A 15502-nucleotide genomic window follows, 5' to 3' on the forward strand; every position below is an offset into this window, starting at 1 on the left:
CTATCTTAGAAGCTAAACAGATATGTCAGAGGCATGGGAAAAGGAATTATAATCATCAGGAATTAAACAGAGCAAAGGGAATAGCAAATGCAATACAGCAAAGGGAATGTTTAAGGGCTGGGCATTCAACTTGGCATCTCCTGAGTTGCCCTCCCATCCTGCACATCCCCTGCTCTCCTCTCCTATATTTCAGTCCACTGGAAGACACCTGTTCTGGGGGGATTTAAAAAAAAATATTCTGCAAAGCACCTACACTATTGGGTAGGTTAAGCATTAACTAAAAAATTTTCCCTTCTAAAGAAAACGGTAAACTCAAATGAAAAAGCAACACAAGCCAGCTCTGAAAGCCAAAAACCGACATGACAAATTTGAAGCAGCAGAGAAAAGATAGAAGTACGTATAACATACGCAAGAGTTAAAGCAAACACATCCAAAAAGGATAATTCAAAGAGATGAAAGTCTCTGAAGTCATCAATACTCTCACAACAGTTTGTATTCATAGACCATTAGGTACCAAACAATTAAAATTAGAGGTGTTTCATTTAAGAGTGCCTTGGCCTGGAAAGACACTTCTGTGGACACCAACTGGTTTTTGATGAAAGAACAGGAGCACGAGATGCGCAAACAGCCCTGCGCTGCATGCAGAGACTCAAAGCTACAAGTTAGCAGATCTAAGAGCTCAGCCAGGTTAGAAGCAAAAGGATCACAGATGGAAATTTTACCTATAGTAGGTCTGGCTTTTCACCAAGGACCATATATAAATTAAAAAAAAGGCGCTAAGACTGCATCCCTTGGGGCATCCTACGCAGTATGCCAAAATGTTGTATCTTACATGCACCATACCCCCCAAAATTGAACATTTTTTGTTACTTCATTTCACTACTGTCCTGGTTTCAGCTGGGACGGAGTCAATTTTCTTCCTAGTAGCTAGTACAGTGCTGTACTTTGAATTTAGTATGAGAATAATGTTGATAACATGCTAATGTTTTAGTTGTTACTAAGTAGTCCTTATCCTAAGTGAAGGATATTTCAGTTTCCCATGCTCTGCAAGTGAGTAGGTACACAAGAAGCTGGGAAGGAGCATGGCCAGGACAGCTGACCCGAACTAGCTATAAGGATATTCTGTACCATAGGATGTCATGCTCAGTATATAAATGGAGAGGAGCTGGCCGGTATATCCTCACGTTATTCTGCTAAGCAAAATACACTTTGCTGCTTCCTTCCTCCATTATACTTGCACAGAGAATTAAAAGCTTTACTTTCCATAGCTCTTTTTTCTCATACACTCACACAGACATACACATGTAAGAAGTGAGGGCACAATTACCACTTAGGTGGGGGTACTTGTTGATAAGCCCTAGAAATTTCCCCTTCCAAATCCTAGGCAGGATTCAGCATGCTCACAGCCATCCTAGGCAGCCATTCAGCATGCTCACAGGACAACCCAGTCCTACATGTTCATGACAGGTATCACTTATGGTTTGGCAATCAGATGTGAGGCAGGCAGATGATTTAACACCACATATCTGACTTTCCAAGAGACAGAAAATACTTGGATATGCTTAGTAAAAACACAGCTAATGCTGAGATTGTATTCTTTTTGAGACTGTTCAATTAGGCCAGGAGTCACACATGATACAGCAACTCGCAATGCATTTTGGAGAGAAGCAGACTTCACTTGCAACTGCAAGATAGTGGGGTTTGGTCCCTTGGCCTAGAGGAATCTGTTTTTCCTACTGATCAAAAGTAGTCAAAATTAGAGGCACAAAATCAATCAATTGTGGCTGTCTGAGTGGTACTTGGAAAGCTATTGCTGGCACTGTAACCTAACACTCCCTGTGTACACCGTGTCTGCCATGCAAAACCAGTACAGTCACTACCTGAAACTAGAATCACCAGTTTGGTTTAATTTCGTATGTCTAGTTATTGGTAATTCTCTCTCTCTTTAGGTGTCTGTGCTCCTGCTTAATTACCCCAAGTCTCTGCCTCTGGGCAGTGGCAACTCTTGCAGTTACACACCCGTATCTCCAGTTATGTGAAGGAAAATATCTTCTACCCCCTTTATAGACCAAGTCTAAACTCTTTTAAAAAAGGGTCAGCAGGTGACACTGGCTCCATTACAGTCAGTAGCAGCTGGTTTTCCAGGGCCCAAGTTTCATACCAACTGTTCAGCTGACTTCTAAAAACATTATCATCCCCTTGGAGTAATTAGCATGTTTTAATGGCTGGCGGCTTCAAAAGCTGCACTAACTTCAGCAGCATTAGAAATACCAGACTTTCTTTTTGCTTTGCAATCTGAGTTGTCTTCAGATCTGAAAACAAAGTTGCTCAGTTTTGCTTGGTTTAATTTTGAAATCATGCACAGATTCTGAATTTTGTGACATTTATGCCTAACTTCTATCCCAGGCTCATTTAAATCACTGCTGAAATTTTCCCAATTCACATCAGGAAATGTTAAGGTAATGGAAATTTATGAAAAAGAAAACCTGAAGTCAAACAGATCTTTGACCAGTCAGCTTCTAGAACAGAAAGAGGAAAACAGAAGAGAAAGTGGTTTTGGTATATACAACCAAACAAAACCAATGCTTTAAGAAGAGCATGTGCTTCAAGTGGGAACACATGTCACTAAAAATATTTCTGTGCACACGTATACTAAAACACAAAGGACCACATTATACCTTGAATTATACCCCCAAACCAGCCCTACTAAGCCCATCAGCACTGTCTGGTCATAACTAAGGAAAAAATTTGACCTGTTATGCAAAATCAAATCAACTGAAAAAAAGCTGAAATGTGAACTCACTGTCAGAGTGTGGCAGTTCAAGAGACCACACTGAAACTACACACCAAAGCCCAAGCTGAAATATCCAAAATCCAAAGACATCCTCTTCTCCATGGAACCTACACATGCATAGCTTCTCTTTGGTGAAATCATAGGTAATTTTTGTCACTGCAAACCTTTTGGTACATCACCCACCAAAAGTCTCGCTAACAGTATAAAAATCATCAGTGACCATGGCAAGCAAAAGTTTAGAGCTTGAGCTCCTTGCATCCCTCCAGAACGAGGTCAATTCAATTTAAGGCTGAATGATCCTGTCAGAAAACCATGAGGATATTCTGCCTATGTTCATGCCCATCCAGAATAAGAGAATGCTTTGGAAATGGTTTAATTAAGGGGTTTTGGCCTTTTTTTTTTTTTTTTAATCATGTAGTTTTCAATGTAGTTTTCAGTTTAGTACTGATGATAGATGAAAAGAGAAATGCATGAATGCTTTGGCTTCAGCATTCATTAAGAACACATAGACCAGTATAAGGCTTCCTGCTCATTGATACAATCAGTGTCAGAACTTACACTTTCATGCCTACAGCCATACCACCTTTAGCTGTGATCTAGGCAGTTCCTGCAAGGCAAGCAGGGTCAGGTTGGGTCAATACGCAAAGGAGAGGCCCCCAGGGAAAGATACAAGTGCTGCAGATACTAGAACTGGTACTGATGTAGCAGCACTGCTGCTCTCTCTCAAGGACTGCCTACCCCCAGGGAAGCTGCTATACAGTCACCTGGCTGCGGCTGCATATCTGCAGCATGGTATCTTACAGCCTAACAACTCTGTGTAGATATCGAAGGAGACATAAGATGCCCTGATGCAACACAGATGACTCCACTTTCAAAGCAGATATCACATTATCCATATGGGAGGGGATAAGGCAGAGGACCTTGTACATCGCCTTGCCTACCCCATGCCTTGGCTCAGTAACTGTCCTATAATCAAACCTGGAATAATTAAAGTTGAACTAAAGAACAAGCAGGTTTTCATACCTCAGAAAACAAACAAACAAACAAACAAAACCCCCCAACAAACTAACAGTCCACACTGCAGAGAAATGATGCTTCTCAATCAGCCAACTGCTAAAGCCTCATGCCCTGATCAGCTTCCATTTTGGGTTACTTTAAATTCTTCACAGTTTCTACAGGACACAGTGAAGTTCTACTTGTCCCAGTGCCACAGCCACACGTGCTGTCATGCTGTCAAACAGCTGCTGCATTCCACCCCGTGCCAGGCTGTGCCAGAGGAGAAGGGAACAGCTCCCATGTTTGAGTATATATCATTTGCAAAGTGTGTTAGGATCTTCTGTGATTAAGTCTGTTAGAAGTATGTACTGTTGAGTTATTTTTGTTAGCGTTACTAATGCAACATGGGGAAAAAGGTGTCTGAAAAGCACAGAAATTCTTCTTCAGCACTTTTTTGTGAACAAGCTCTAAACCCCTTTGGAAATAGTTTACGGGAACCTTTAGTATCAGTTAGCAACATGATTGGGTTTATACACCTAGAGTACATCCTGCCACCCCTGTCAATTTGACTTGACTGGAGGCGATATAAACTCTGAGGGACATGTTTTGCTAAGAACTTTGTATTCATTGCAATAAAAAGAAGCTGTAAGAGTCAGTTGAGGAAAATCCCCAGAACTCTCAAATACTTACCCCTCAGAGACAAGGTGATTTCATAATCACGCAGCTTTAATAATGGGACTTCCTCAGGGACACAGTATTAAACATTTAGAGGAAGCATTTGAAAAGAAACTGTATTATCAACTTGACTGCTAATCTTTTCACTTTCAGCTACTTAGAGGTACTTCAGGATTACTCCTAAACGATACAAAGTGACTACACTTGGCATTCTGCTGGCAGCAGGGCTGGGGGGAGACATCTCAGCTTCTCCCTCATTAATATTTCCTACAGATAAAGTTCAGGTTTTCATTTTTATTGATTGACATTTTTAATTTCTCAGTCCATTGGGTTGTTTTTAATATTAAGAACAGTGCCTTCAATAGAGCACTATACAAAAACCAAAAGAATTAACAAAACAAGCCCCAAAACACAGTTTCACTTTCCACTGATCTTGCAATAAGTAGTCCATCAGAAACTCAGCCTTCTAAAAAACTTATATGAAAATGGAGGGGACAGGAAGAGAAAGCAAAAGCAAACCACGAAAGTCCTTTTCTGTTGCAGCTGCCTGCAGACTCCAGGATCATCGCTGCTCATACTTGGTGTGTACTTAGAAGAAACAACTGGATTATTGTATAAGGCTGATTTGAGTGAAGTATAGGATAGCACAAATTCAGGTTGCCTCTTGACGTTATTAGAAGAAAATCTCCAGATCAATCATTACAAGAGTCTTTAACGCTTCTCACATCAGGAAATTGCACATATAATAATCTCAGGAACGCCCCGCTCTCACCCCCCAAAATGGATCTGAAGCACAGCATCGCATTACTGCCTATTTTCCCTCTGCATATCACAGGCACTGCACAACCTAAGAGTGAGCAGTAAGACCACTACTTGTTAGGAGTTGACAAGTATGAGATAAATATTAGTCTTGGATGCACATAATCTTTTTTTCCCATTGACTTCACATGTGACATGAAATAGACCAAATCTCCACATATTCCTTTACTGTTGTTTTTTTTTTAATTTGATGAAAAAATTAAAAGTAAACAACCAACCAGTCTTAGGAGGCAGCAGAAAAACCTATGCCTTACTTTAAAAAAGCAAAACAAACCAAAATACTTTTTGTCCCTTACATCCAAAGGGAAACCTTGCCAACTCTGGAGCAAACAACTACAAAATAAATAAAGCAGGGTCTGCATCTGTCTTTACAGTCTGCTCATTTTCTTGTGACTTTACAGATGCCATGTCCCTGTTAAAATATATACAGATATACTTTCCCTCCCAGTTCCTCTGGAAAATACTGCCACCATCAAGGAAACCTGACAGAGCAAAGGCAAAAAAAAAAAAAAACAAACACCTAGTGATTCACAAAATGTTCTTGAAAGACAGAAACAAGTTAAAGAATGGGTTGTGGAAGAAAAGTGTTCTCTGTAATATCTGTCATTTATAGTAACTTTCTAAGTCAAAGCTAATAGAAAATGTTTTCAGATTCACATGTTGATCTGTTTATCCCCCTTGGCTATTTTGCTTAAAATAACATTCATTATTCAAAAAGAAAAAGAAAAACCCTGACGCTTGTGAGAGTTAGGGCCTAAGAAACTACCATGAGATAAGCAGAGCCCTGCCAGTTGTGCTGAGCCTGTGCTGCTGCTATCGCAGACGCAGTTCTGCTGACGGCTTTGGTTGGCAAAGCCACACTGGGTGCTTGGCACAGGGTGCCCACAGCTCCTGGCTTCTCTGCACAGCCCTGACAGAGACCAGTGCTGCAGAAGGAAGCAAGCTCGGGCCAGCAGATATTACTAACACTTACGCCTGTCACCAAAAGAAAGGACAAGAAAAATCTTGAAGAGGCAGCAACTTGTTTTCTTTGTCAAGAATTGGGAGATGGGGCTGGGGGGAAGGGAGCAGGATGGCACCCCTCAGGACTGCTACTCATGCCTTTGTCAGCATGCCATCGCTTGACTATTATTGCTACCAAAAAGAAAAATAAAAGCAGTATTACAATTAAAGGCAGCCTTCAGCCATTTTAATTCAACACATTATTGTAGTAATGAGAAAATTGAGGTTTTAGTGGTAGAAACAGGCATTTCAGTTGCAAGACCTTTTGTTGTTTTTTTGTGGGTTTTTTTTTCTGGTTCTGTTTTTGAGCATTTTTTTAGTTTGTTTGTTTGTTTTTTACCATACTGCTTTATTCAGGGTGAAAAAAATCCACAAGGCATTTGCACAGGTAAAACTGGGGGGCCTTGACAGGGAGCAGCAGTACCATGGAGTTGCACAGAGGGCTGTGTACTTTACCTGACTGTCCAAATAGCACACAAATCCCTGTTTTGCTCTGTGTAGATCCATAAAAGTCCAGTTCCTTGGGCTCAGCAGTTTACCCCAACCTCTGCTCCAGTTTTCTTGATTTCTTCCTCCCTATTGGGCTTTCGTGGCATTACCAACAAGAAGAAATCAGTAAGTTTACTTGACACTACCCTTAAAAAGACCAAACAAGAAGGAAAACCTTTCCAGTCTGAAAAGAAGGCTGTAGGGAACTTTGGGATCCCTCTGGGTGGAACTGGTCTCCTGTTCAGTGAGATATGAGCAAGGGAGGGGATGCGAAGGCATCACATGCTCCATAGGACCCTGTGCCCACGGGGGGGGGGAAAAAAAAAAAATTAAAATTAAAAAAAAAAAAAAAAAAAGGAATGAGCAGGGCATGGTGGCTATCTCTAAGCTATAAAACAGGATCACTGTGACTCCCTTCCTTTTTGCTCCTGCTGGTCTCCTTCCGTTGGAAACCCAGACTTTATGCCAATAAGCTGTGAGGACCAGGCCAAGGTGTGAAACCAAGCCTGGGAATTGTTCTTGGCTTTCTGAGTTTAGATGAACCCAATGCAAGTTGCACAGTTATTCTGCTCCCTCACTTTGTAAGACTGTCTTAAAACAAACAAGAAAACCCCAAATCCCCCAGTCTACAGGGGACCATCCACTTCATTAAACTCACTGATATGCATGCTGTAGCAGACACAGAACAGGTCAGGGAGCGGCTCTTGCCTTATAAAGCAGCAAAGCCCCAGTGGTAAATGCTGGTAAGAATCCTCCGTCCCTCAGTCTTGCCCAGAGCTGTTTGTGCAGTCTGTTCCCATCTCACATCGTGATCAAGTATGGGGAGAGGCCATCCTTATGATGATTCTTTACTATTCAGAAACGTTGTAACCATTACAGAAGCACAGAAGGGGCAAAGGCAGGAGCATGCAGTGTTGCCAAGTACTGAGAAGTGATTAAGGACTTCAGCTTCACTCTTTTTCTTTTGGTTTTTGGTCCCTTACGTTACACAGAAATCTTGAAAATACCAACCTGCAAGGATCAAAAAATAATCTGAGAACAAAAAAAATACTCAGTGTCATTTCTTTAGAAGCCTTGCAACATTACTTTGAAGGGCCTGACCACAAGATTTTTCTGAATCTTTGAGGAAGGATCATTCCTTTTAAGATGTGTGACAAAATTGTACCACAGTTACACCTTGATAGCAGACCAGCCAATTCAGGAGCCTTTTTAGGACTATCTCCATAAAAACCAAAAGCAAATTCAAGGTTTTTTTGCAACCGGTTAAAATTCCATATTATTGGATCCCTGGCCACATTAAAGCTAAACTTAATGCTTCACTCAATACAAAGCGAACCATAACTTCAACAGCCGTCCAGTAAACTTTGTTACATGAAGAAAAGAGCCAAGCAGGGCTGCCTATCCAAAAGGCCATACAGGTTCCCAGCAAGAGGAAACATGCTGCAACGTGTCTCTGACTTGTGGTTTAGGTCAAGGCTAGCGTGAGCAGTTCTGGCTAACTCTTACCACTGGGAGCAAATGCAAATGTTACCCACTCGGAGGTAGAGGCAAAGTACACAGGCCTTTCTCCCCAGCTCATGTCCCTACTTAAAGCAGTAGCAGGCTGGTTGGACAAGATGAGAGACAGTAAAGGAAGGCAAAAAAACCCCAAAAAAACATAAAGGAACTTTTCCTGCTGCACATCTCCTCCCATTCACGGCATAACAGATCTTCAGTGAGGCTGCAGCTGAGAGATTAACTGCCTTTGCTAGTTGCTGGTACAGTTTTTAGAAGAGGAAGTTCTGCTGGGGGTTGTGACAAGCCCTCTGCAACGCACAGTACTGCTGAAGTGACCTAGGACGAGATCCCTGCTCAGCTAAGTCCACTGTAAGAGTTTTGCAGTCCTACAAGTCACAGTTTCACCCTCCCCAGGCACAAGCCAGACCCCAGAAAAGGAGGCAGGCTGTAGGGAAGGCACTGACAGTCTAGCAGCCTGCCACCAAACCACAGAGCAGGGAAGAGATAAACAGACCTAAGGCAACTTGCTCCAAACTTTGTACACAGGTAACACTGCCCAGCTTATGTCACACCTGCCTGGGAAGGGCAATTGAAGAGGTCTGCCTTCCTCCTATGCACCAGCAAGTTCACATTTGCATGGGGCCAAACTTGTGATGCTGGAGTTGCCCACAGGCCCTGAAGTGTAGGAAGTCTGCAGCTGGGGAAAGGTCACCTGGCCACACTGATGCAGCTCCAATGGCCTCACCACCCACCTCACATGTCTTCTGCCCTGCAGCAGAGTTCTGATTCTGCCCACAGCCAGTCACCAGCTCACCTATGGCCAGGTGAGCCTGAGATTTTGGAAAGTTTTGCTCCAGCCAATTCCTCTTGAACAAATTCCTTACCTGAGCTGTCAACTCTTGTGCTACTGCAAGCTCTCAAGCACAAGCTTTCCAATGGCTTGGCTTCTGGTCTCTTCTAAAACAGTCCTGGGCTTTTCTCATAAATCAAGAACAGTCAGGCCCTGCCACATGCCAGCCCCTCTGGGGAGCAGGATGTCAAGCAGCCACATGAGTCTCCAAGGAGAGTCAGACTCACAGAAAGTCAGGACTCTCCTGGTTTTGAAAGAGCTGCTGTTCACCCTTTCCTTCCCCTCTGCAAGATTAGCAATCCCAGTTGTACCATTCTCTTAATGAGATGCACAGATCTATCCCACACTTGCTTTTGATCTCTATGAATTCATTGAGAAGTATGGGCTTAGACAGACCCCTCACTTTCACAGAAGTTGTGAATCTTTGAGACTTGTGCATCTCCATCACATTTGGTCAAAAGGCTCAAAAGCTACTAACAGGACAGACGCCATCCTAGAAAAACGCCAGTTTTTCTTTCCCTCTCACATTCTTGTCCCTCCTTACTAAGACAGATTTTATGATTAACCTAGTCTGAATATACCCTAAAAGCAGATGTAAAAATTTGTACATTAGAAAATGTTATATTGGCAATTATTCACATTCCCTTCCAGGATTTCACAAAACTTTGTAAATCCCTCATGACAGGACCTAAATGGAATATGAACTTTTTGCTATCTTTGCAGCAGTACAAGAAACAAAGCAGAAGTTGATGCACTATTCTTTATATCCTTGAAACATTTGCTTGGAAGCATCATTGATTCAAGAATAGGCCATCAAATAGTTATTCTGGTAGATTTATCAATTTCTTTTACTTAACATTCTGATTTTCTGTCACACAACACAATGATTTTCATGTTTGTTTTGTCCTGTTACCAGAGCAAACCATTCATTTTTAACTGTTGGTTTTGGCATAAGAGTACTGTAAGTTCATAATGGAAATGTGTTTTCAGCGGTAGTACTGAACAATAGAAAAGTCTCTTTCAACTGTCGGGTTATGAAGAGAACCATCTGTTATTAAATTTAAGTCACAGTGGCTCTGTTTCAGAAATGCAACGGAGGCTTCGCTAACTTTGCAGTCAAGGCATTTGTAGCATTGCAGGAAAACAGCTACTTTTCTAAAGGCCTTACCTGAAACCAGCACCACAAAATGGTACCTTTATTCTAGCCTATATTAAGACTGATTAATAACCGAATATATTTCAGGTAAACCTTTTCTGGGTGTTGTAGTCACAGTTTGGGGCCTCAACAACTTAATATACATATATCCCAGTAATAAAAATCGAATATACAGAAACTAGCAAAAATCTTAGCATTACCAGGCTCAGTTCTTTGAACTATATCTACAACTGAATAAAGCAAACATCAGGCATTAAAATAATAATGAAAGTGCTTAATTCAACACAATAGAAAAGTCAAATTTCATCATCTGCTTGATTGACTGTTATATGGCACTTAAATTGTTCTCCAACTTCCAACACGGAATGAATGTGAATTCTACAGAGCAGCCAGGATTTCAGAACCTGGAATAATACTGGAGAGAATGACTGCAGCTGACGAGGTGGGAATCAAAATACCCTTCGGTGTAAGACTTAAAAATCACCTCTCCACCCCATATGAAGTTATCAGGAATTGCTCTATTATTTCTGTCATTAACAAACCATTCCTCCCCCACCTTTGCACCAATTCCTCTCAAGTGCAGCCAGAGATTATCAAACTCAGCGATAGCCTTTCAACAGCTTGGCCAGTTGAAAAATCTCTCAAGTTATACTGCTATCACTGCTGCGTGAGCTGACATCAGGCTGTTGTTTACTGGAGATGGGATGGTGCCAATTTCCACTGAGCTGAAGACAGCCGTGTCCAGCCTCTTTTGGCTGTGCACAAGCAAGAACAAACTCCTTGTGTGTGTTTGCATGCATGCACACATGTGGGAGAGAAAGAGCGTGCATGTGTGTCTATTTGTGGGCACACACAAATCTGGGGGAAAAGCGACTTGCTTTTATTTTCCACTGTGATACCAGAAGTAAAAACGACAAAAAAATGCAACACTCCATCTTCTCTGAGAAACTGCAAAGGAGAGAAAGGGAAACACTGACAGTTTTCTTGCAAGAGCTATCACAGTATGGATGAAAATAATCATGAAAACACAGTGGAGTAAAAGAAAGCTTGGGATACCCCTAAAATCTCTATAAAGAAGCTTATACAATTAAATAATTCAAAAAACAATGCCTGTCTATCAATAAAAGGACTGAAGTGAAAATTTGAATACTTGACAGCATAGAAGAAATAGCTAAGTTTTACTAGGACTATTTAAGTTTTCAGAGTAACTGCATTGCCTTCCTCTGCTAAGACTAGGAAAGTCCCAGGTCAGTGTTAAGTAAAATTACTTAATTAAAATTTGCTATATGAAAATATGCTAAACCATATTAACAGTCCAGAGGAAAAAATAAAAAGAAATCCAACCAAGTCTGACTTTTTTGTACCATTTATTCACTTACATTATTCCCTGTAAAGGGGCAAACTTTATTTGTGAGTGAATGTGTGCAGATGGGAAGGGACAGAAGATACATGACAGCATGAAATCCTGTTTTCAAGCACAACTTTTGTACATTACAAAAATAATTATCTCGATGGCTATAAGGATCTATTTGAACTTCTAAGTGTTACACTATCATTTCTGTCTGGAAAAACACTCCAGCATATTTGAATTTGAGAAATGCAAAATGCAATTATTTGCACCTCAAGTGAAGTTTCCAGTATTTGCGTCCAAGCATGCACCGCTGCTGTCATGTGAGTGAAAGAAGTAACTGTACTGAAGATTTTTGGTTCCATTTAATAGCTTCTTCCCCTCAGCACCTAAATACACTCTCCTCTGCCTTCTTTCTTCCCATGAATGCATCACAAGAGGATCTTCATATGCACACCAATTCACTCTCCTGATGATTTTAACTCCGTCTTATCCCATCTTCTCATGGAATTTCTCTTTCAAGTTTAAATAGTTTCTCAAAAGTTTCTATTGAGTCAACTATCTGAAGAGGTTTTACAGACCATTAATACTGCTCTGTAGGTTAACCACAAACAACATAAATAATTGTTTTCTTCCTCATTTAGGGAACTACTGAGTTTGAGATTCCCCTCCCTCAACATCAGTGTCACAGAACACACAGAAAATATGCAAAACTGGGGATCTTAATTTGAACTACCAGAAACAGTGAACTTAACTCCTTAGGTCCAATGTTCTACATTTACATTTATCAAGTCACCTATAAAAAAAGCTGGGAATCAGCACAGCCATCCCAACACCCAAAACAGCTAAAACATGAAAGAAGCAAAAATATATAACCTTTAACATAAAATGTATGAAGGTGGCACATTGGCTACAGCATGCAAGTTAGTCAAGACCTTGCAGACCGCCTTCACAAGAACACTTTCCATCACTGCTAGCCAGTGGTATTAAATTGATATACTATCAGACAATAAAATACATGCTGCCTTTCTAGTCTAATTTAGCTCTAGGGAGCTAATTTTGAGGGCTGGTGACAATTTTCAATATGAAAGTTTGGGAACTTTTACTCTGAAATGATACATGGCATCTCTTTATGTTACCGACTATTGCCTTCTCTCAGCCAATTATTTCTCCTCCATACTGGCTCAAAGATACCAGACAGGATATCACCACCTAAAACAAAACTGAGAACTGGCATTTTGAAGTCTAGACATGATTTCCTCTTTTGGAAGTCTTCTCATCTCTGTACCTTCCTCGTGTAACCACACTGGGGTAAAGAGTTCTCAAGGTGGCCTCATTTAGACCTTCTGTACGCAGACAATAGTTCAAAATAGCATTTATTTTTTTAAACCAGAACCATAGGCTAATAACTTGGTTGATAACTACATTGAATCAGCAACACTTATTTTTAACACTTTCACCTTTTGCTTCATGTCTCAAGAGACAAGGGGGACACAGCATGGATCATACACACTGCTGGGATGCAAGGAGCTGTATCAGTATCTCACACAACTTCTTTACCCATTCTTCCTTGAAATGCCTCTTGTATTATTTAAAAATGCTGCTCAGCACATAATTTGTAAAACTGCATTTGCAGAGTGTTTCCAATCAGGCTTATGAGACTTTCTGTTTCATAGCAAAGCACTACTGAATAGTAACGAACTTTACATAGACATGCCAAGACAGGCTTTGCCACACAGGCTGATCTTGTGCCCAGCAGGTGAATGTGAGGGGGCTTATTTTTTTGCTTTTGTAAGGCTGGCACCAATCCTTTCTACATTCATTCGCTTGAAATTTCACTGTACCTAGCTCCAGCACCTATTTGGAAATTCACTTTATGTGAATTTGCTTGCCAATGCATTGTACAGCCTTAAAGGGTTGCTTTAAACAAAGTGACCCCCAAGGAACACTGTTTCTGTGGTGACCGTGGTATTATGTTCTCCAGCTATGTTTTTTTGAACTCCTGTGTGCATTCTGTGCTTTGCAATTTGTTCTGATGACAGGCTTTCAGAATGTATGATTACATATATTATCTACATATATATGTATTATCTATGCATGGTAATATTCCCTGGGCTGGCCACCTTCATTTTATACTGCACTCTCTGTATGTATTGCAAATAAGTTTAGCCTCTGTCTGCATTCAGTCTACATGGTTTGACCTTTGTTTAGCTGTGCTCTTCAGCTCTTTTAACTGCTTTTTCATTAGGGAATCATTTTCACTTGCCTTCCACACGCACACTGCTCTTTGGAAAAAACTGTCTCTATTTCTCACTGTGACTGACTTTCAGTTTTATCTGTCACAGATGCTGGGATGTTTTTTGGGCTGGAAAACTATTTCAGGGGTGTGCACAGCACTGCTCTGAATAAGGGAGCTGAACAGTTGTGATTATGCCGCCATGATACAGGAGAGATTCAGGCTGCTAGTGTAGTGAGCAGCTGTGGGGACTAGAGCTCCCTTTCCCTCTGCAGGTGAATCTGTCCCATGTTATGTTCAGCAAAATGTGGATTCAGGACTGAAATCAATTTGAATTCAATGAACAGCCCTTAAGATTCCTGTTTCTCTAAAACTAGAAAACTGTTCTCAATCACTTACTCTTTAACCTAAAGGAGTTTAGACAATCTAAAATACTTGTGTTTAGGATTACCCAAAATCGTGACTTTTCATGTTAGCAAAAGAAATTTTTCATCTTTCAGTTCAAACCAACCCACATTTTTGGTTCAGCCACAAAATCAACACAGTTTATCATGGTTCTAAATACCTCTATCACTACTCCCCAGTTTGCTAACTCTTCAAAAATAAAAATCCCATGACTGAGTTTTACACTACTATGTAATGCTAGAGCAAATGGCCTCAGCTGATCTCTAGTTCCTTCTAAAGAAGGAGGAACACCTCTTTCCCAGGTGATACTCCTCACACAAGTACACAGTTTTCAAATCACCTTCTGGGAGTTTGCAATCCTCTCCATTTCTCCCACTGGAGCCTACAGTAAATCTCAATTATCACATATGCCAGACTTAGAACCAACACAGAGGATTTCAGCCTCTCCAGTTCCCCGACACATCACTCAGGCCAGGAAGATGTGCAATGCTGCAGCCAGCATCTCCTCTGCCAGGCTCCATTCCATACACTAAACAACTCTAGTGGCTTCATTTACTCAGTTTATTTTTTTCCTGGTCTAAGGTGCAGTTTACTCCCAGCTCCAGTCATTGAACATCAGCTCCTTAGATGCATATGTAGGAGATTGTTTCCCTCCTCTTCATGCACACAAGACTAAAAGGCAAGCCCGCAGCAAACAAAAACCCCACCCTAGTACAATGTGTGAACATTATAGTAGTTGACAACCAATTACTGCAAGTGTTTCAATCAAACTCAAGCCAATTCAGCCACAGTTTTTCAGCATATCTCTCTTCTTTTTCCAATGAAACCAACTCATATTTCTTTCTTTCCTTTCCCCACCCCCCCGCTCTCTTTCTTTTGGTCAGAGGTTGGCAACCTTCAGCATAAGAAGAGAAATCCAGCCCCTGATCTCCAAAGTCTCAAGAGACATGGATCACTGCTGTGATATTTTGTATCAGAGGGCCTTGGTGCTGCCAAAGATACAATTTCCCTACTTGGTGTTCTTCAAGATTCTAAGTTTTTGAGATTCACAGTTTTCGTTTTATTTTGTCTGGCAGAATATACTTGAGAAGGGCTTCTAGCAGTATCAAGGAATCAAAAGAAACACTTTTCATAGGTGACCATACCAGCTGTATCCACTGATACACAGGCAGCATACAAAAGCACGGAGCCCTTAGTGATGGCTAAAAACACAGCACATCAAAGTCTACACTAGT

Source organism: Haliaeetus leucocephalus, unplaced genomic scaffold (genome assembly GCF_000737465.1).
Source record: "Haliaeetus leucocephalus isolate CR32 unplaced genomic scaffold, Haliaeetus_leucocephalus-4.0 Scaffold450, whole genome shotgun sequence".
NCBI lineage: Eukaryota > Metazoa > Chordata > Aves > Accipitriformes > Accipitridae > Haliaeetus > Haliaeetus leucocephalus.